The sequence below is a fragment of the Bufo bufo genome, chromosome 4, assembly GCF_905171765.1.
Source record: "Bufo bufo chromosome 4, aBufBuf1.1, whole genome shotgun sequence".
In the NCBI taxonomy this organism is placed as follows: Eukaryota; Metazoa; Chordata; class Amphibia; order Anura; family Bufonidae; genus Bufo; species Bufo bufo.
In genome coordinates this window covers 394975970-394999282 of record NC_053392.1, presented here as the reverse complement: position 1 = coordinate 394999282, position 23313 = coordinate 394975970, and the positions used below count along the sequence as shown (strand labels likewise).

At 40.3% G+C, this 23313-nt stretch overlaps 1 protein-coding gene across 6 annotated transcripts in view; it reads right to left on the bottom strand.

The window, feature by feature from the left end:
- The window catches only part of HIVEP2 (HIVEP zinc finger 2), a 216231-nt gene that overhangs the window by 74844 nt on the left and 118074 nt on the right, over positions 1–23313 (bottom strand). For all 6 annotated transcript variants that reach the window (XM_040429257.1, XM_040429252.1, XM_040429253.1 and 3 more), the window contains one exon: positions 17416–17501. The gene's annotated coding sequence lies outside the window, so the exon portion shown is untranslated. The remainder of the gene's footprint in view (positions 1–17415; positions 17502–23313) is intronic.

Genomic DNA, 23313 nt, shown 5'->3' with positions numbered 1-23313 from the left:
ATACGCCTTTTGGAGTGGCCCAGTCAGAGTCCTGACCTCAACCCAATTGAGATGCTGTGCCATGACCTCAAGATAGCGATTCACACCAGACATCCCAAGAATATTGCTGAACTGAAACAGTTCTGTAAAGAGGAATGGTCAAGAATTACTCCTGACCGTTGTGCACGTCTGATCTGCAACTACAGGAAACGTTTGGTTGAAGTTATTGCTGCCAAAGGAGGTTCAACCAGTTATTAAATCCAAGGGTTCACATACTTTTTCCACCTGCACTGTGAATGTTTACATGGTGTGTTCAATAAAAACATGGTAACATTTAATTCTTTGTGTGTTATTAGTTTAAGCAGACTGTGATTGTCTATTGTTGTGACTTGGATGAAGATCAGATCACATTTTATGACCAATTTGTGCAGAAATCCATATCATTCCAAAGGGTTCACATACTTTTTCTTGCAACTGTACCAATCTGTCTGATTATTAGAATAAGCCGCTAAGGAGCACCATCACACCATCACAAGAATTGCTGAAAGCAATGGATATTAGAGAGTTAAACTTCTATAATATACACCACTACCTAGGTCCTGGAAGATCCCTTAAAGGGTTATATATCAGTGTGTCGTCACTTTAGATAAATAATCATCCACTTTTCAAAATAAAATAAAAATTATAAATACATATAAAGTTTCTGTAAATGAGGACAATGTGAGATGAGACTCTGGTGTCCAAATGACTGCTGGCGATACATCTGTCACCACTGTTTATACCACTAGCACAAGAAGAAAATTAGGAAAGTATGTTCAGCTTGGTTTAAGCTACATTAAGAAAGCAGTCTCCCCGCTCTATAAATATCTCTAAAAATATGGATGAACTACTGCAATTTTACTGGATTGTCTGGGTGCAAAACAAAAATGTTCTGTGGTCCTAAAGTCCTGATGTAAGCTGGTGTTTCGTATCAAGTTACCCCCTATAAACTAAAGGGTCACTGAACATTTAAAAAAACTTTTGATATGTCATAGCGACATATGAATGGTTTTTATTGGTGGGGTCTGATTGCTGAGACCGCCCACCAATCGCTAGAACGTGGAGAGAGAAGTGCTCGCATAGTGTACTCTACCTCCTCGCTGCAGAAGGCGAGGTCAGGAGTCTATGTCTCTCTCAATTCAGATACACCAGCACTTCTTACTCTCCGTTCTAGCAATCAGTGGGGGTTCTCAGCACTCAAATCCCCACAATCAAAACCTTTGATAAGTTGCTATGACGTATCAAGAGCTTTTAGTGACCTTTTAATATTTAATTGCCATACAATATAAGTGCAGACATACACATACCGATGTGCCCACCGCTACCTTAGCTCTATTTGGTTAAAGACAATTTCTAATGAAACCAATTCAATACAAAAATGCTTGACAGGATGGCGTTAACAGCAAAACCACTGGGGGGCCACGCAAAGACACATTTAGGCTAGATACCTTGTGACACAATATCACAATACTATGTTGTTTTTAAAAAGAGGGTTATCCATCTGGGAGCTACGGTAAGGACGGACACATATGTAAATACATATATATGGCAGAGGTGGGGTTAACTCTCCCATATACCCTAAATATATAAGAGTACCGGTAACTGTTATTGTTGTACATAGACTCCCTATTGTATGACATAAAATAATAACTACATTAATAATAATGTTAATAGCAATGATCTTTGTATATATTGATCTCTATGTGTATCTATCTAACATATCAAGTCAAAATCTATCTATTTCCTCTTTTACTGGAAGGAGGATAACAGGGAATTATTATTATTGCATCAGGTTTTACTTCATGTGTCTCTATGCTGAGAAATAAAACAGAAAAAAAGCGACCTAAACTGAAAGTGAAAGATGATTTCTTTGTTCTTTATTTCTGCTCTTCAATAGAAGACACAAAAAGAGATGTGTGGACTTTGCGCTACGGTCTCTTGCGTTGAATATAATAAAATATGGCCGATAAAGCTGTTTTGTCCTCCTCCACAGCTGCTGGTGTGTGTCATTTTGTGCTAGCAGGAAATAGCAGGGGAAGCTCTACGATAATATCTTGTGGGTAGAGATGCCAAAAAGGGGCTTCTCCTGTTTAACTTGGAAGGAAGTGGTAGCCTGTCCCTTTCATGGAAACATGGGCTCATTGTCTCCATGTGTCCACAGTGTACATTACGCCTTACACATAACTGTACTGCTGACCTAACGCAACCCCACGTCTCTGCTGTCTCTTCTCCTTCCTGTGTGCATCAACTACATGCTGCTCCCACTGAGGAAAAAAGCAGCCCTGTTCATTCTTAATTGCTGATGGAAACAGTGTCATATTTTCCACAAACCAAGCTTGAAACCATTACTGTACCACCTTCATTAGTTTTTCCACAACATTTTACAGAAATGTCAGGAAACAGCTGCCTCTGAACTGACTGATGGACTGGGCTTAGCTCTGTAGCGGTGATTCTCCAGGCCGCGCAGATCCTTTCTGCCGAGTTCAACAGGCTTGTTTTATACAGTTACTCAAGCCTTTTTAGACAAGATCTGCTTGCCCAGCTCTGGTGTCTTAGTGGTCGGAGAATTTGTACAGATTTGGAACTGCATACTTCTAGGAAAAGACTGCTTCCTGCAAATTACTCAGCTGTCTTTCTTGGACCATATTCAATAAAGTTCAAGCATTGCAAAGGCGTAAAATTCACCAGAACCACAGCTATAGTAAAAGAGGAAAACATAATCTTGTTTAAAAAGCGCTGCGTTTCTCTCCTGTTCATTGATCTCTTCAGGCTCCGCTACATGAAATGATACAGTCTTCATTTTTCTGATCCTCACACTGCAGTCTAAGACTCATCAAACCACACATTGTGCATATTTTCTGGCAAAAATAGTGGAACAGTATACTTCATCATTCAAGCTATTCAACCGCTGAAACTCAATAAGGCTTTACTTCCAGACTAAGACCTGCCATCTGGTAAAGACTTCAAAGGTCCTCAGGTTGCTGGCAGGCTGAATGAACTTGAAAATGATGGTGACAGTGCATTACTGCTGGAGTTAAATTCCTACACAGTTCACAAAAATGTGTAACGTTCTTAATGCATACAGTGCAAATCTGGAGTTTACTTTCACTTGATAGACCTCTTTTCTGTTAGCAACTGTTGGCTCATCTCATATATTGATGGCATATTGAAAGGATATGCCATCAATGTCAGATATAAGTGGGTCCCAACTCTAGCACCAGCTTCTAGAGAAAGAGGTCCCCAAAGTGAAGAAAAGCACACTGCACACTAACATCTATCGAGTGGATAGGTCATAAATCTTTGTTTTTGGAATACTCCTTAAACACTTTACAACTTCCTTGGGAGGGCCTGACAATACAAAATTCTCTGTGCTACTAGACAAAATCTACAACTTAAAAGGGGTTTTCCGGGAAGTAAGAAAATGAAAATACGTAAATATTACTTTATTATAAACATATTCACAAACACCTTTCATTAGTTTCACTGGATCATTTTGTCTAGGGAGCAATCATTAGGAAAAGTAAAATGTCCGATGTCCTATTAGTACACACAAAACCCGTCCTAATCACACAGCAGGACATGTTGCTTCACAACACTGAGCTAAAGAGCTGCCTCATCCTTCTTTCTGCTCTACTTGTCAGAGTATGATCCTGAATACAGTTCAATATGATCTTCAGCTGAATCTCTGTGGGAACGGAGCTCATGAGGAGACATGAAGTACAGTGAGGACAGACTGTGGTAATGTGGGGCTGTGGTAATGGGGACTGCATAAAAGTGTTGGAAACTAAAATAGAGATGTGGGCTCCTTATCTGCAGTACTACTAATGTATTAATGTTGCAGATAATAGTCCAGAATCGTGGTGACTCCCATTGAGTCTATATCCTCTAAATTGTTAGCCATAAGAAAATCCATACCACATAGAAATTAGGATTTTAAGAATCTTGTATCTGTTTGTACACACTTATTCATACAACTTGGCTATGCTGTGTGCAGTCAGGTCCATAAATATTGGGACATCAACTTTAACTGCAGACTGTCAGCTTTAATTTGAGGGTATTTACATCCAAATCAGGTGAACGGTGTAGGAATTACAACAGTTTGCATATGTCACTCCCACTTGTTAAGGGACCGAAAGTAATGGGATGATTGGCTTCTCAGCTGTTCCATGGCCAGGTGTGTGTTATTCCCTCATTATCCCAATTACAATGAGCAGATAAAAGGTCCAGAGTTAATTTCAAGTGTGCTATTTGCATTTGGAATCTGTTGCTGTCAACTCTCAAGATGAGATCCAAAGAGCTGTCACTATCAGTGAAGCAAGCCATCATTAGGCTGAAAAAAAAAACACAACAAACCCATCAGAGAGATAGCAAAACCATTAGGCGTGGCCAAAACAACTGTTTGAAACATTCTTAAAAAAAAGGAATGCACCGGTGGTCTGAGCGACACCAAAAGACCCGGAAAACCACGGAAAACAACTGTGGTGGATGACCAAAGAATTCTTTCCCTGGTGAAGAAAACACCCTTCACGACATTTGGCCAGATCAGGAACACTCTCCAGAAGGTAGGTGTATGTGTGTCAAAGTACACCTAAGACAATTAAGAGAAGACTTCACCAGAGTGAATACAGAGGGTTCACCACAAGATGTAAACCATTGGTGAGCCTCAAAAACAGGAAGGCCAGATTAGAGTTTGCCAAACAACATCTAAAAAAGCCTTCACAGTTCTGGAACAACATCCTATGGACAGATACGACCAAGATCAACTTGTACCAGAGTGATGGGAAGAGAATAGTATGGAGAAGGAAAGGAACTGCTCATGATCCTAAGCATACCACCTCATCAGTGAAGCATGGTGGTGGTAGTGTCATGGCGTGGGCATGTATGGCGGCCAATGGAACTGGTTCTCTTGTATTTATTGATGATGTGACTGCTGACAAAAGCAGCAGGATGAATTCTAAAGTGTTTCAGGCAATATTATCTGCTCATATTCAGCCAAATGCTTCAGAACTCATTGGACGGCGCTTCACAGTGCAGATGGGCAATGACTGAAAGCATACTGCAAAAGCAACCAAAGAGTTTTTTAAGGGAAAGAAGTGGAATGTTATGCAATGGCCAAGTCAATCACCTGACCTGAATCCGATTGAGCATGCATTTCACTTGCTGAAGACAAAACTGAAGGGAAATTGCCCCAAGAACAAGCAGGATCTGAAGACAGTTGCAGTAGAGGCCTGGCAGAGCATCACCAGGGATGAAACCCAGCGTCTGGTGATGTCTATGCGTTCCAGACTTCAGGCTGTAATTGACTGCAAAGGATTTGCAACCAAATATTAAAAAGTGAAAGTTTGATTTATAATTATTATTCTGTCCTATTACTTTTGGTCCCTTAACAAGTGGGAGGCACATATGCAAACTGTTGTAATTCCTACACCGTTCACCTGATTTGGATGTAAATACCCTCAAATTAAAGCTGACAGTCTGCAGTTAAAGCACATCTTGTTCGTTTCATTTCAAATCCATTGTGGTGGTGTATAGAGACAAAAATGTTAGAATTGTGTCGATGTCCCAATATTTATGGACCTGACTGTAACTCATCCAGGGTCTTCTATTCTGTGATGTGTAATCTACCATAGCATATCCATGCAGCCATAGTCCCTGAGCAGTCACAAAACAAGACAGAAATTCATTACAAACTAGGCACCTCAGAATAATCTGAACAAAAATGTTTTTCAGTTAAAAGTGGAGACTTTAATAGTACATTTATAGATACATAGGGGGTCGTTAAAGACGCCGCTCTTAATAAGCCCCTGCGCTGGCAGTGGATCCGTATCCAGTGCTGGTCTAAATGTAAGCCACCTGCCTTTAAAATAGGCGTAGAAAATGCTGAATGAGATGGGCCTGCCGTGACCTGAGAAAAGTTGCAGATTGCGTCGCAAATAACCTTTGCGCCATAAATCTCATATATTATCAGAGTTCCCGTTTCTTCACTCTAAGTGTATACTTACAAGTCCTACACACATCTGAATGTTTTCTTGTCACCCATCATTGTCCTATTTTAAGTATATCTGTGCACAAATTCACAATTCTTAATGTCTTTTGCTGTTACATGACTTGTACACAAATAGAAGTTATAAATACCCTTTGCATAGCACAATGACCAGATAAAACATTTTAAAACAAAACAATTACACTTTGTGACAACTCATGGCTGTACAAATGTGATGTTATGTTGTGGTACAGATTTATTACTGTGTTAAAGGGGTTCTTCAGGACTTTTGTAATGATGGCCCATCCTTAAGCTACGTCATCAGCATCAGATCAGCAGGGGTCTAACTTCCAGCACACCAATCAGCTATTAAGCTGTAAATCCAGAACTACCCACTCTGTCCACTATGTAGTGACAGGGGTTAATTACAGCAGCACTGCCCCAATCCTTCTTCTTGATTTAAAGGGCCAGGCTTCTGAAGCACTCCAGGTTTTTATTTGCCTATAAAATCTTAGACAGAGGCTTTTGTGTATGCCTTGTGTATATCTGTTTTATTTGATGTGCAGTTTGTGAGTTGTCTGCCATCTTGATTCCTTCTTTCACTGAAGATATGGTTTTTCTAATAAATCCTACACTTCCCATCATGCCTAGCTTTGCTGAGATAGAGGGGGAAAGAGTGCTGCGGTTTTATCTCCGTCCCAAAACTCCAGAACACTTTCCGGAATGCAGAACATTTCCAGAACATTTTTTCCCATTGAAATGCATTAATGCCGGATCCAGCCCCGAGTGTTCCGGCAAAACGGATCCGGCATTGCGGTCTGCGCATGCTCAGACTGCAAAGATGTGGGGGGAAAAAAATGCCGGATCCAAATGACACCGGACAGACGGATCCGGCAGGCAGTTCCGGCGACGGAACTGCCTGCCGGAATCCTCTGCCGCAAGTATGAAAGTACCCTAAGTCGACTCTGGCCCTGTCAGTCAACAAAGAGAGGCAGGGGCTGCTGGAGGAAAGCAGCAGAGCTTTGGTGCTTTTAACAAATCATTTACTTTTGAGGATAACAAAAGCAGCGGATGAATGAATATGATGGGCACCACAATGGCTGTAAAGACATGAAGTAGTCAAGCATCCACAAATAAGAGAAACCATAGGCTTTATTTCAGAAACGCCATAAAATCATAAAGACAAGAAACACTGAAACCAGAAGAAACCAATAGAAGGCAGCAATTAAGTCATATGGCATATAGCAATTAAAACCACATAAACATGCACACACTGCCAAATACATATTAATAGAGCAGAATAAGATCTTTCTATTAAGACCATTTGGAATTCATGTGTTTAAAGGGCCTCTGTCACCCCCAAAACTCATTTTTCATTTTTTGGCATATTAAAATCCTTATTGGACGACTATTCCCTATATAGGGCTCTTACCTTGTTCTGTGGCTTCGTTTCATTAAAAATCGAGCTTTTAAAATATGGAAATGACTTCACTACCAACAAGTAGGGCGTCTACTTGCTGGTAGCCGCCGCATCCTCCTTTTAAAAAACCGCCCCCTCCTCCTGTTGATTGACAGGGCCAGCGAGTGCTCTCCTCCTCCGGCTGGTCCTGTCAGCATTTCAAATCCCGCGCCTGCGCCTTACGTGTTTTCATTCGGCGCAGGCGCTCTGAGAGAAGGACGCTCGCTTCCTCAGAACTCCCTCAGTGCGCCTGCGCCGATGACGTCTTCTCTTTCGGGTTTAGAGGTGAAGTCATCGGCGCAGGCGCACTGAGGGAGTTCTGAGGAAGCGAGCGTCCTTCTCTCAGAGCGCCTGCGCCGAATGAAAACACGTAAGGCGCAGGCGCGGGATTTGAAATGCTGACAGGACCAGCCGGAGGAGGAGAGCACTCGCTGGCCCTCTCAATCAACAGGAGGAGGGGGCGGTTTTTTAAAAGGAGGATGCGGCGGCTACCAGGAAGTAAACGCCCTACTTGTTGGTAGTGAAGTCATTTCCATATTTTAAAAGCTCGATTTTTAATGAAACGAACCCACAGAACAAGGTAAGAGCCCTATATAGGGAATAGTCGTTCAATAAGGATTTTAATATGCCAAAAAATGAAAAATTTGTTTTGGGGGTGACAGAGGCCCTTTAAGAGGAAAATATAATGTGTTTCCCTGTTTAATAGTTTGCGTCGATAGTCATGTCCTTTTAAAGGGTCGATCACTTATTCAATACCTTGAATGCTGAAGACCGAAGTATCTCAAATGTGGTGGGAACAATGGCCCTGGCCATACCATGCCCTCTTTTCGAAGTAGTGGTTAAAAAAAAAATCACAAACCTGGGGTTTGAGACTTGTTTTTACACCAAAAATTAGGCATGGTGGTAAGATAAGTTTCCCCTTTTATCTAACAGCATTTTTTCAATTTGCATTGTATACACCTCCTCAATCACAACTGCCCCTCCCTTATCCACTTGACAGATTACCAGATTATAGAATTTACCTGACTCCTCCAACCCCTGTATTTTACTGAAGTTTACGCATCTGGTCGCTTTACACATGTAAGTAGGGAGTTTGGTAAATTTACATTGGACTAATTCCTGTAAATGGTCAAGGAAAGGAGATCAGGATTGTACAGAATAGGACATTGCATTTTTAGTTACAAAAGAGGATGAAGTGGTATCATGTACAGTCAAAGTTATTTCTCGCGGATGCAGCAATGGGTCGCTGAATATAAGGAATGGTCGACAGCTCAGCTCTAACTTTCCAATAGCACTATAAAAAACGAAAGGCGTGCTGTGATTGGTCACTATGGGCAATACATCTCCCGCCTGTGCTTTATAAATAATGTCATAGGTGATGTAAAAAGGAGCTATTTATCCACAAAACAAACAAACTATAGCAGTCTGGTAGGGTAGGTAAATTATGGTCACAGCTTGATGCTTTCCTTTTAACTGCTTGCCAATACAAGCAGTCTGTTTTTGTCGCAACATGTGACACTGTCACCTAGTGCTATTATTACTGTTTTATTCTGCTCATATCGGCACCTTCCACGTTGGTTGCCTGCACATAAATCCTTTGGCTGCAGAGTGAGAACAAAAGAAGGTTTGGGACACATGACAATATTGTGGCATCACTTAACTAGAGTCTCTCCCATAGAAGTCAAAAGTAGAATGTCATCACTCAGCCCCGACACCTGCCCAGCGTTTCAGTCTTCTCTGGAAACTTCTATATTTTTGTCTTTTAACTCTTCAAAATACCAGCGCCAGGTATTGAGCAAATGACATCGCTATGGCAGTTCCGTGTTTAGGAAATAAACCATGTAAGGGCGTTTTCACACCAGCGCTATTGATGTCCTTACTTCTGCTCCGTTATAGGAGCAGAACGAAAATAACAGATTCAGCACAATACCGACAGGAACGCAGCCTAACAGATCTCATTGATTATGATAAATCCGTCAGGTTTCTGTTCTGGAAAACTGAAAAAAACTGAAAAAAAAGTTTCCTGCATGCAAGGCTTTTCTCTTCGCTATTTTTGACTCTGACAGAGGCCCCCGAACGTAGCCTCCAAAGCCGATGTGAAGGTAGCCTTATAGAGGCCCCTTTCACACGGGCGAGTATTCACCGCGGATGCGATGCGTGAGTTGAACGCATTGCACCCGCACAGAATCCTGACCCATTCATTTCTATGGGGCTGTGCACACGAGCGGTGATTTTCACTGATCACTTGTGCGTTGTGTGAAAATCGCAGCATGCTCCTCTTTGTGCGTTTTTCACGTAACGCAGGCCCCATAGAAATGAATGGGGTTGCGTGAAAATCGCAAGCATCCGCAAGCAAGTGCGGATGCGGTGCGATTTTCACGCACGGTTGCTAGGAGACTATCGGGATGGAAGGGGCGGGGGAATGCAATGAAAAGGCTGAGCAAGCAGGGCACCGACGAGTGTAACGCCGCCCCTGGGCACTTGCGAGCCCTCATTTGCATAAGTTATAAAGATCGTTTTTGATGGTTCTATAAGTCCAGGATTGATGCCAGAGGTAACGTTTTTATTAAATGTAAGCATGCTAGGGAGCTATGGGAAGGGTTAAAAAAGTGAAATGCTGATGACAGACTTCCTTTAACCTAACAGCCCTCACTGGTTACATTACTATCTTTCAATTACAAAGTCTACCTTCACTATTTAATTGGTTTAAAATCTTGCTCCTGAGAGCTCTTAATAGGGTGTTCTATTATGCAAAGGCCATAAACAATAAATTTTTAACAATAAGGAAACATTACAAAGGAAGGTGTGATTGCATTTTAATTACTTAACGAGGGCCTGTCACCACAAAATGGAATGCAATCTGTAAACCCCTTGTTATAGAGAAGGAGGAGCTGAACAGATTGCTATATAGTTGTATGGCAAAAGATTCAGTAAAACCTGTAATTTATACATTTATAACTTTACTTTGTCCTCCTCCTGTGAACAGGAGGAGGTGTTGTCAGTGATTGCGATTAGAGATAAGTGAATTTCATATTTTGAAATTCGTTCACGGTTCGTTTGGTGGTATAGCAGAATTGCGTTATGGATTCCGTTACCATGGACGATAACGCAATTCTATGACGGAATGCATAACGGAATGCTTTTAGAGGCATTCCGTTATTCATTCCGTCATAATAGAAGTCTATGGGCTGCGAAACGGATCCATCCCGTTTCCATTATGCAGGGGAGTCCTCTCCTGCATAATGGAAATGGGAAGAATCCGTTATGCAGACCATAGACTTCTATTATGACGGAATGAATAACGGAATGCCTCTAAAAGCAATCCGTCATAGAATTGCGTTATCGTCCATGGTAACGGAATCCATAACGCAATTCTGCTTTTACCACCAAACGAAGCGTGAACGAATTTCATAACATGAAATTCACTCATTTCTAATTGCATTGTGTGTATAAGTGCGCATAAGGGCTCATTCAGATGGCCGTACTCTTTTGCAGTTTCACAAAACACAGATACTGGCCATGTGCGTTCCACATTTTGTGGACTGCACACGGCTGGCTCTATGATAGAAATGACTATTCTTGTCCGCAAATGTGGACATGGATAAATAAGAAATTATGAAATTGCAAACATTTGTAAACACAGTGGTCCCTCAAAATACAATGGTCTCAATATTTTCAACTTCAATGCTCTTTCATCTATTATTGACTGTTGTATGTAAGGACTTGCTTTATCTGCCTTATTTTACTTCGGAACTAATCACTAGTTTTCCATAATGTTATGGACTCAAATAACAATGGTCACCTTGGAACCAATTAATATTGTACCTTGAGGGACCACTGTACTTAAAGAGGACCTTTCATCAGTTTAGCCCTAGTCTAATTACGGTCTTACCTTATAGAGCGGCCCCCACTGATGCCATGGCACTTTTTTCCAAAGACCACACCATTCGTGCGCTGTTGGCACCATTGATTTCAGCGCCTTATATTATAATGAGCCGACTCTGTTATACTAGGAGACTTGCAGTTTCGCTGGGGGCGGTTCTCTTCTCCCTGGCTGTGCGCGCATCCAATCAGAGCGCACCGCTCTTAGCCAGGGAGAATAAGCTCCTCCCTGGCTAAGAGCGGTGCGCACTGATTGGATGCACTTCTCCCTGGCTAAGGTTGGTTTCACACGGGCGTTGCGGGAAAAGGTGAGGGTGCGTTTTCTGCGCGAGTGCAAAACATTGTAATGCGTTTTGCACTCGCGTGAGAAAAATCGGCATGTTTGGTACCCAAACCCGAACTTCTTCACAGAAGTTCGGGCTTGGGATCGGTGTTCTGTAGATTGTATTATTTTCCCTTATAACATGGATATAAGGGAAAATAATAGCATTCTTAATACAGAATGCATAGTACAATAGGGCTGGAGGGGTTAAAAAAAAATAAAAAAATTTTTTAACTCACCTTAATCCACTTGCTCGCGCAGCCCGGCTTCTCTTCTGTCTTCTTCTTTGCTGTGTACAGGAAAGGGACCTGTGGTGACGTCACTCCGGTCATCACATGGTCCATCACATGATCTTTTACCATGGTGATGGACCATGTAAAATGGATCATGAGGATCCCTGTTACTAACTACGGTACTTAACTATGGGTGCTCACTTTTCAAGACAAAACCTTTATTAGATATGTATTAAAAGTGCCTCATAAGTGTCAATGCGGTCTGGCTGTGAAAAAGGCCAAAAATAGAACACGTCCTTTTTTTTATGGCAGCTATTTACTGGCTGTTTTCAACCTACTTGACGGCCAAATATTGTCCACGCTGTTGTTAATAGATACACCTGTGGCATATATGAGGTTTTCACAGCTCAATATGTTAATTTCACATAGTTTTTATGTGTAAACATCTGCTTGGATGTGAGTTTTAGGTAGAAAAGTTTGTTTTCATGATCTTCTTTTCAAATAATTCCTGTTTGTCACAAGGTTACCTGAAGGTGGACATGACTGTAGACAACTCCAATCATGAGATTGTCTGCTTTCAGGAAATACAGGTGAAACTCGAAAAATTTGAATATCGTGCAAAGTTCATTTATTTCAATAATGCAACTTAAAAGGTGAAACTAACATATGAGATAGACTCATTACATGCAAAGCAAGATATTTCAAGCCTTTATTTGTTATAATTTGGATGATTATGGCTTACAGCTTAGGCTATTTTCACACTGGTGTTTTGGTTTCAGTTTGTGAGATCCGCTCAGGGCTCTCACAAGCGGTCCAAAACGGATCAGTTTTGACCTTAATGCATTCTGAATGGAAAAGGATCCGCTCAGAATGCATCAGTTTGCATCAGTTCCGCTCTGGAGCAGGACAATAAGATGCTGCTTGCAGCGTTTTGGTGTCCGTCTGACGAAACTGAGCCAAACGGATCCGTCTTGACACACAATGTAAGTCAATGCGGATGGATCCGTTTTCACTGACACAATAGAAAACTGATTCGTCCCCATTGACTTTCAATGGTGTTCAAGACGGATCCGTCTTGGCTATGTTAAAGATAATACAAACTGATCCGTCCTGAACGGATGCAGACGTTTGTATTATCTGAACGGATTCGTCTGTGCAGATCCATGACGGATCGGCACCAAACGCGAGTGTAAAAAGTAGCCTTCTGAAAACCCTAAAATCACAATCTCAGGTACCCTTTGCTCAGGGTGTATGGATTAATTAGCAGACTAGAGTGTTATACTTTGAGCCTAGAATATTGGACCTTTTCACAATATTCTAATTTTAAGCTGCATTAATGAAATAAATTAACTTTTGCATGATATTCTAATTTTTCGAGTTTCACCTGTACATAGGCTTTAGGGATGCACTTGCTTTTCAAGGTCTGTAATTCCCATATTTTATAGATTTTTTTTTGTAGAATTTTCACACTAGCATTGTGTGCTCCTGTCCGGCAATGCCGGATATAGAGAAACCTGGCAGGCTGTTCCCGGCCAGATCTTACAATGTTAGTGTGAAACTAGCCTTAAAAAACAGATCTTTGGTCTTTCCAGTTCTGGTGATTTTACAAAGATCTGTGCATGTAAATATAGGCCTAGGTGGTATGTGTGAAGTCTGCACATGTTTAACTTTTTATTTTTATGAAATGTGGTGCACATAACGTTCTGCTCGGGCCACACTTACCCACTAATATCCATTTTTATGCCATATTGATACAAAATGGTCTTACTATCTGTGCATAAAGCGCTGAATAAAGTAGCATTTTGACAACGTGCCCGGCGTATACTTGCAGAAAATATATAGGTATGGGGGGCTAGTAGGATTTTTTTATTTTGCTATTCATTTGTACAAGTCGATAGTGTTCCTTCCCAACAATCTGCTAGATCGTCGTCCAGTGTAAAGGGACCATTACAATCAAATTGATAAGAATTTATCTTAAATTGAGTGTTCATGAGCTACAGTGAACTGGAGATAAGGCTACAGACTGAGTCGTTAGAGCAGCTTGCTGATGGATTTACTGAGGAGCAGAAAGAACAGTCTGCAGATGCAGTGAAACTCAGGGCTATAGAGGAAAAAATGTTGAAAGTTTTTAACAGAGACCAACCGAAAAAAATTTAACCCAAAATAAGTAGAATGCAAAAATCTTAAAAAGCTGCCCCAAACTTGTCCACAGCCTATAAGTTTAGTATTATTGTTTTAGTTTGTTATACTTTTACATTTATTTTTACATTTATTTGTCCCTCAAAATGTCACAAAAAATGGTTGGATGTAATTACTTTTAGAAGCCATAGTCACCTTTGACATGGAAAATTATTTTTACATTAGTGGTTAACTTGAGTTAAAAAAAAGTTGCACTGCAAAGTTTTAGCCATCTTCATTACTTCACTAATTTTCAGAACCCCTAATATTCAATTTACAATCTGGTCCTAGTTTCAAACTTTTCTCATGTAGGGGTGTCTCTTCAGTTTAAATTATGCTGAATCTGCTGTCTTCACCGTGTACACTGTCTTGTGTGTGCTTTCCCCCGTGTCCACAGAATGAACGGCCTTATCCACACACATCTGCTGCCATCTCTAACACTAAGAGTATGGAGTGGGAGAGCAGAGAGAGCCGTCAAAAGCAGGAAGGTGAACTACTTATACACATTGCAGAAGAAAAATCACAGGAAACGATAATGAAGACTTTAAAACACTGAATAAGTTTGAAATTAGCAAATGAATAAAAATATAATAATAAATTAGAGTAGGTTTCTATAGCCTTCAACACTACATTCCCCCTATATCTGGGGCTGCCATATTGGGAACTATATCATGGTGTCATCACATGGACTTATAGATTTATGTTTTTAATGTTTTTACAAAATAGAGGAATTCGTACAAGCAAACCATTTTTTTTTAAATAATATGTAAACAGAACAATATAGAAGAATGTTTAAGCACCCATCAGTTATTTCAGGTAATACCATCCTCGTCATACACATGGACCCTATAAAGTAGTTCAAGCAATGTTCAAAGCATGAAAATATCTATAAAGCAGCCTGTCTGTGGTATTCAATGGTAGTTTTGATGCCAAGCCACAGCTCTTAGGTGACCATCAGGATATCGTTAGGGAAGGTCGTAAACAGAATATTTTTAAAATGTTGTGTATTACTGTAATTTGTTTAAATTATGAATGTCAAAATAAACCACAAAGGTAAGAGGAAGCCTGTTCCTGTCAGCAGCTGGCACATCGTAAACTCCAAGGAAAGGTACAAGTACTGTAACCTTGCTTGTTTTAATAAGAACAAATCAAAGCCAGGGATTGAAGAGCAGTATGAATGGCCATGCTTTTCTTTTGGAGTCAAGTTCAAAAATGATGAAAAGGTTCCAAGGAGAAGAGTTGAATGTTCAACATGTCTACCTTGTAACTTCCACCACAAATCAAAGTCTATAAGAGGCGGATCAACTTCAAATTCCAACCTCAACATATTCCTACTGGAAGTCACCTGGTCCGAAATCCCAAAACAAGCAGTGAATGCCAGTCATGCTGGGCAATTCCACAGCTAAAGAATGATGGTCATTATGGGTCTCAGCAAAATTGTCTTTCCTGGCTGTTTTATTAGGTAAAGTACAGGACCCTAGGTGAGGAGACAGAGTGTTCAGCTAGAGCAGAGCCCAGGACTCAGGTACAAAATAAATCCCTTCCTGGCTCTTATTTCTATTACTTTGTGCCATTTTGGCAACCTGAAGATAAACTTCTGAGGTGTTAGAATCTCCTGTTTTCATTTTCTGTAGGATTGCTATGCTGGTGGTACTAAGTTTAAAATTCATGTCACATCCTCCTATTTCCTGTTCCCTACCTAGAGAAGGTGGAGACAAGTATCTGTTACTAATGGATAACTGCAATCCAGCCACAGTGCCAGTAATACAGTATTTACCAAAGGGATACATATATGAATACTGCCTGCATAAAACAGTTTATCACAAAACCACAATACAAGCATTGCATGAGAAGGTGCTATGCTTTTTTAATCAGATATTTTTAGAGAATTTTCAATAAATAATGAAGTATTATTTTGCCAGGTTCTGCTCTTGCAAGTGCACACTAGGTAGAGCTTTACCATGAAGTGCTCTACATTGAGAAGTTTCTCAGCCACCACTTCCTGCTCTGAGTGACAGCTGCAGTGATCTTCTGGTTGGACGCTACTACTGAGAGGTCTACTTTGTTTATTAAAGGGGTTTTCTGGGCTCAGCATACTAATGGCCTATCCTGAAGACAGACCGTCAATATCAGAATGTTGTGCCATCACTGAGGCCTCTTCATTGTTTACAAGCGACTATCTAACTTCCGTTGGTGGTGGGAGAGTACTGCAGCTTCATTCTATTCAAATGAATATGACAAAGCTACAGTATCCTGCACCATCGCTACTAAGTAGACATCATGCAAGTAGATAGCCCCAAGTAAACAATGAAGAAGCTGCTGCACTCATATGAGCACCACAGCCCCTTCAAGCAAACATCCCTCTAATTCTGCTAAGTTAGGTCATTAGACTAGAGGTCACGCCAAGAATTACAGCCATAATACAGCCTTAAAGGGGTTGTCAAACTTCAGAAAATGGCATTTATAATGTAGAGAAACTTAATACAAGAAACTTGCTAATGTATTGTGATTGCCTCCTTTTCAGGCATGATTTATTTTTCCATCACATTTTACACTGCCCGCTTCCATGGTTATGACCACCCTGCAATTCAGCAGTGGTGGCCGTGCTTGCACACTATAGGAAAAACTGTGTGCCTATGTGCGCTCCCACAGTCCCGGCCACCAGAGAGGCTGGTGCTTTTTCCCACAGTGTGCAAGCAAGTCCACTACTGATGGATTGCAGGGTGGTCGTAACCATGGAAACGAGCAGTGTATAATGGGATGGAAAAATGAATCAAGCCAGCAAAGAAAGCAAAATGGATAATCACAATACATTAGTAATTTTCTGTACACGATAAATGTTACTTGATTAAGTGAAACAACCCTTAAAGAGGATATACACCTAAGTGAAAATGATAAAAACTCAACTCACACTACATTCAGAAATTATATGTGTATACACACACACATAAATACGAACACACATACCTTACAGAATTGGTACTATATGAATAAGTATATATCGGCAAAAACATCTCAGTATCATATACATCAAGTTTTTACTTTCATTTTTTAACTTGTACTATATACTTAAATGGTCATTAGTTACTGTATACACACATTTTCCGACACATCATGAAGGGAATCATAGGGGGAGAAGTATGAAAACTGGTGCAATGGAAAAGCGGAATGGTTGCAGTTTTCATTTTCCATGGACCCTGGAAAATGAAAGAAGGAATCTGATTGGTTCCTATTGCCAACTACTTTACTTTTTATTTGCACCAGTATTGACACATTTTCCGCATAGTCTCCAGCAATGATCACCTATGTACCAATAGATATGGGCAGAGCAAAAAAGTACCTTATATTCTTGCAAGAGAATGGCTATTTCTTGAGTACACAAAACAGTACCCTCTTGGTTTTCCGTTCACAAAGGCAAGTTGTAATCTACGGAGACAAAAAGAAAAATGTTAAATAACAAGGAATCTCTGTGCTAGATAGGAACAACCTTAATGGACACCTTCGGGGAAATTTGTTTATGATTGCATTTTTCTCATTTTGGGCTAAAAATCATTTTTCAGCCTTTATTAAAATTGTTCATCCATCTCTGAGATACAAGTGTTAAAAATAAGCCTGTTTGAAGCCTGTCTCAGTCTGTTTTCTTTAAATACGGTCAGAAGACGGCTCATGTGAAGCTCTTACCTCTGATCTCCTGACTTCGTAAACACTCATTATAGCTCAAATTCTTGTCAAAATGATAAGAATATGGCTTACATAGGTTTATGAGGTCAGAAGATCAAAGATAAGAAATACATGAGACCTTGGATGATGGGATTCAAAGCAAACAGACTGTGACAGCTTGCAGACATACTGATGTTTAACCCTTGTAGCTCAGAAACGGCTGAACATTTTTAATAAAGAACAATTGAAAAAATGATTTTTAGCCCAAAATGAGTAAAATACAAAATCATAAAAAATGCCCTTGAAGGTGTACATAGCATTTAAATGTTAAGGAGATTAAATCCCAATGAGTTAAAATATGAAAGGAAATCCTATTTAAAAACAAGTTATTACAGTAATCTCTGTACAAATAATCAGTGTGAATAAGGTGGTGCTTGTATCTTGGGTTGCAAGCCCATACATCCAAGTAGAAGTGAATCGTCAATCACTTTTTGATGCTAATAAATCTTCAGTTTATTGCCATAAACAGAATAGAGGCAGATGCTATGCGTTGGCGTTTCGGCTAAACAGCCTTTTTCAAACAAGCAGTACATTTTCAGTAATCTCTACTCCTGTACAGTACTTTTAATTCCAGACGAGAATAGGTGTCAAAGTTCAACAATATAATTTCTGGAAATGATCAGAAAATAATTCCTTTCCCCCTTTCTCCATGGAACTAAACAAAACACTGCAGGACTGGTATAGATTAAGATGTTGACTTCCAATGTGCCGATGCTTCATATAATAAGATACAGCAGAAATGTCAGGCTTTTTATTCCAAGTTTGTCGGATTTATTTCAAAATGTTAATGTTAGACATGAAGGTGTGGTAATCACCAGTCTCCAATGCTCAATGATCTTTACCATAAAAAAAAATACAAGTAGTAATAAAAGTAAAAAGGCCATGTGTACTGTGACTACAGACTGCTACTTTTAGTAAAGGAATATGCAAAGAGTATCTCTAAGGGAAAGAGAATCATCTCGCTATCTGTACCAGTCTGTTACTAAGTTAATGCACATTGTACTTGTGTAAATTTATATTATGTAAGTATACCCCCTCAGAGATGTAAAACGACATGGAATTAATGGCACGTTCAAATAAGTAATAATGACAATGGAAAATAGCTAAACCAAATATCCATTTATATTTGTCCTGACCGTTTTCCCTTGACATGTTCCAAGGCTCATTAAAAAGACTGACTCACAGGGAGCCACTTCCATAAGGTGGCGCTAGTGAGATGGTTCTCTTTACCTGGGGGATACCTCTTTGCATATTTTTTCCCATAGAGCACTGCCAATAAGTCTCCATACCATGGAGCACTGCTAAAAAGTCTCCATACATAGCTGGTCTCTTTAAGGAGAGCTAGCACCCTGCCATTATTAAAAGAACTAATTCCAGGAACGAGGGAATGTTATACATGACCTACAGAAGACCTTGAACATAACACCTTTAAAGACAAGCAAAAGCAGGAGGAATGTACCCTTTAAGGATCCTGGCACTTTACAGACACCATTTGTCGGCCATTTTTCTGCTTCAATACCCTTAACAATAATATCCTGCCACTGGAATTGTAATTCCAGCTATCTGAATGCCTGCTCAAAAATGCCAAGCTGGAAGAAGGACAATGTTGTAAGGGTTGGTCCCAACCTATAATGCTTAACATATGTTGTGTTATCGAAAATGAAAACAAGCAGCTATTGATAATGTTTTGCTAACCAGTACATGTAAACAGTGCTCCAAATCGGCATTTTAACATATAAGAAAACATATGCTTTGGCTGCAGACCCATACTGCCTTTGAAACATCACAAGACTTTCCAGGAAACTCATCTGGATTCAGTCTTTGCAGGACATTTCAGAAGTTTGGAATTATTACGAGGGATTTGTTTTTATCTTTACAATCCCAAAATGCGGGGAGATTCCTCCATCTATCTGCATTTTAGCTCTCCCCAGGCGGTCTGAAGAGCTCGGTGAAAAAGGAAAATCGCTACACATTCCAAATGTCCTGAACTCAGTCTTTTCCAATCTTATCTAGAGAATGTGCAGATTTTTAGCAAATTGCAGCAGAGGAGCCCAGTGTTGTAATCCATCCTTAGCAGCTGGCCAGAAAGCTAGAACACAGCTTGTTTTTTCTGGTAATTGTTTTCTTTTCTTAATAGCAAAATGTTATTTTCTCTTCATGTTGCCAAAAAAATATGCTCCATATTTAAGGAAGTTCCAAAAGATCAATGATGCATTATCGCAAAATGGATTTTTTATTTACATATTCATCTCTATAAAAAAACTTAAGCTGGCCATACGCATAACTGTTGGCCGAATCCACTCATTTTGCATGATGGATAAGTAGCTCTGTATTCTCTAGCACTGAGGACACCTTTAACTACAGTTCAGTCACTTTGATTGTTAATTGATAAAATAAACTATTAACACTTCTAGTTTTGAAAGCATTCTTACTTTGCAGCATTTGTTCCACATGTGCCTTAAACTTTTGCACAGTGCTACATATTGTTACGTTATCATTTTTGTAAATTTTCTTTGGCACTGTACTATTGTATATTAAAAGGAGTTTATTACCTAACCTGACCATTATAGAACACGAACACCATGATTTGCATTATAGTCCCCATATTGGAATGCTACTTACCGTATAGCTGTCTGTCGATTATTTTTGCTAAAAAACACTTTTATTTATTTATGTTATATAGGTTCTGAAGGTGCCCAGGGGCGGCGTTCAAGTGGCCGGTGCCCAGGCCTCTCATCGCTTTTTGTATGAAACCCCTCCCCTTTCACCCCTCTGGCCCGCCCTAGGTTCTTCAGAAATCCAGCGCCGTTCTCAAGATTCGCCGTGCCTGCGCACTTCATTCCCCATTATGGGCAGAGGCACAAGGCTGGCTAGATGTACTGGCCGGCACATGAGCATTAAACACTCTTGTGCCTCTGCCCATAATGGGGAATGAAGTGTGCAGGCGCAGCGAATCTTGTTAACGGAGCTGGCGCTGGATTTCTGAAGAACCTAGGGCGGGCCAGAGGGGTGAAAGGGAAGGGGTTTTATATGAAAAGCGACGAGGGGCCTGGGCACCTTCAGAACCTAATTAACATATTGAATAAAAGTGTTTTTCAGCGAAAATAAGCGATGGACAGCCTATACGGTAAGGAGCATTCCAATATGGGAACTATAATGTAGATCATGGTGTTAGCGTTCTATAATAGTAACATAGTACATAAGGCCGAAAAAAGACATTTGTCCATCCAGTTAATGGTCAGTTTAGGTGAAAGACTCCCTTTAAATCTTAAGTTTGTCTCTGTTGCTCTCTGTATCCACAACTTCGAAGATTAAAAGTATTGCTTAGGGCTACTTTCACACTAGCGTTCGGAGCGGATCCGTCTGATGTTTCATCAGACGGATCCGCTCCGATAATGCAGACGTTCGCATCCGTTCAGAACGGATGCGTCTGCATTAAAACTTAGAAAATTTTCTAAGTGTGAAAGTTGTCTGAGCGGATCCGTTCAGACTTTACAATGTAAGTCAATGGGGAACGGATCCGCTTGAAGATTGAGCCATATTGTGTCATCTTCAAGCGGATCCGTCCCCATTGACTTACATTGTAAGTCTGGACGGATCCGCTCGCCTCCGCACGGCCAGGCGGACACCCGAACGCTGCAAGCAGCGTTCAGGTGTCCGCTCACTGAGCGGAGCGGAGGCTGAACTCTGGCAGGCGGATGCATTCTCAGTGGATCCGCCTCCACTGAGAATGCATTGGGGCCAGACGGATGCGTTCGGGGCCGCTCGTGAGCCCCTTCAAACGGTGCGCACGAGCGGACACCCGAACGCTAGTGTGAAAGTAGCCTTAGCTGTAGTAACCATTTGAATGCCAGTGTACTAGAAGTTGACCGGCTTGAGACTACAGAGTGAAGTATGTTCGTTAACATGTCAGAATCTTTTAGGCCATAAAAATAAGTGGTAGCAGTGTATTGTGTGGATATGAGGACTGGTTTGTTAGTTGTCTGAAAGGGGTTTCATTTTTTACAAATGTTTGTGAATGTCAATGGTCCCCATGTATGTGCTTAATTTGTCCACAGCATTTGAGAAGTAGGTGTTGCCGTAAACTTTGTTTTTTACTGTACTGAAAAGTGTTGTAGTCGATGGCATGTATGCCACTCACTGTACACGTGACTTGGATATCACTAGAAGAGATTACTCAACTTTCCAAACTCAATCTTACAGAAAACTTTTATATAAGGCTACAAATAACTTAAAGGGGTTGTCAAGTTTCAGCGGAAAACCAAACAACCCTTGGAATCAGTCAGCAATAAAGAACTGGCTTACCTGTCAGATCTTACGTTGCCAGTCTGGTTCTCCTAGCCAGTCTCTACTTACCTGGCAGCAGCGGTGATGTCACACTGACAACATATCACCACTGGTGCCAATTACTGTCCCCAGCAGTGCAATGCAAAAAGTTAGGTGTTGTTGACGCGACATCCACTGCTGCAGCCAAGTAAACATATCCCGGCCAGGAGAACCAGAGCAGCAGCATGGGATCTACTAGGTAAGTACTCACCAGTTGTTTACTGCAGGCTAATCCAAATGGTTGCTTTGTTTTCTCCTAAAACTGGACAACCCCTTGAAATCTTTGTAGTCTTATATGAAAGTTTTCTGTAAGCGAGTGTGGAAAGTTGAGTAACTCCTTCCACTGACATCGAAGTCACGTGTACAGCGAGTGGCATACATGCTATAGACTTTTTGATACAGTAGGAAAAAAAATTATTTTGGGAACACGTAAGTACTTCAAATACTGTGGAGAAATTAAACATACATGGGGACCACTGACATTCAATAACACTTGTAAAAATGCTTGTAAAAAGGCATGTATTTTAACTGCATTTTGAAGAAAAAGCCAACGGCCCTAAAAATGCAACAAATATACACACAAACAAAAAAATGCTGAAAAATAAATACACAAAAAAAAACCACTGTATTAAGGCTTCGATAACTTGCTATAGACCTTAAAGTAAATTCTGGCCATAGCATTTTTTAACAAAAAAAAGCTATGAAAAACACCAATAAAAATAGCATAAAATGAGTTAAAGTGCTATATATCAATCAGATAGCTGCTGCAAAGAGCAGTTTTAAACATATATCTCCTAAATGTGTGTGTATATATATATATATATATATATATATATATATCTGGAAGAGCAGAAAAACATTGATTACATCATTACTAAACACACCATTATTGGCCATATCACGCACAGTATTAGCAGGTTATTAATCTTTTATCAAAGTGATAAAGCCAAGTATGTCTCACAACATGCTCTGCATAATATGGCCTGGGAGAACTGGTGAAATAAAACTTTTTCATTTTCTAATGACATTTACTTCCCAACATGCTATAATCATGAAGACATATCCATTTCTAATCCCAAATGATGGACAGAGGGTCAGGGCTTTTCAACCTCCCCGAGAACCTCATTATCTCTTCTATATGACACATATATGGCTCATCCCATGAGAAGTGTTAACCTCACAGCTTTATACC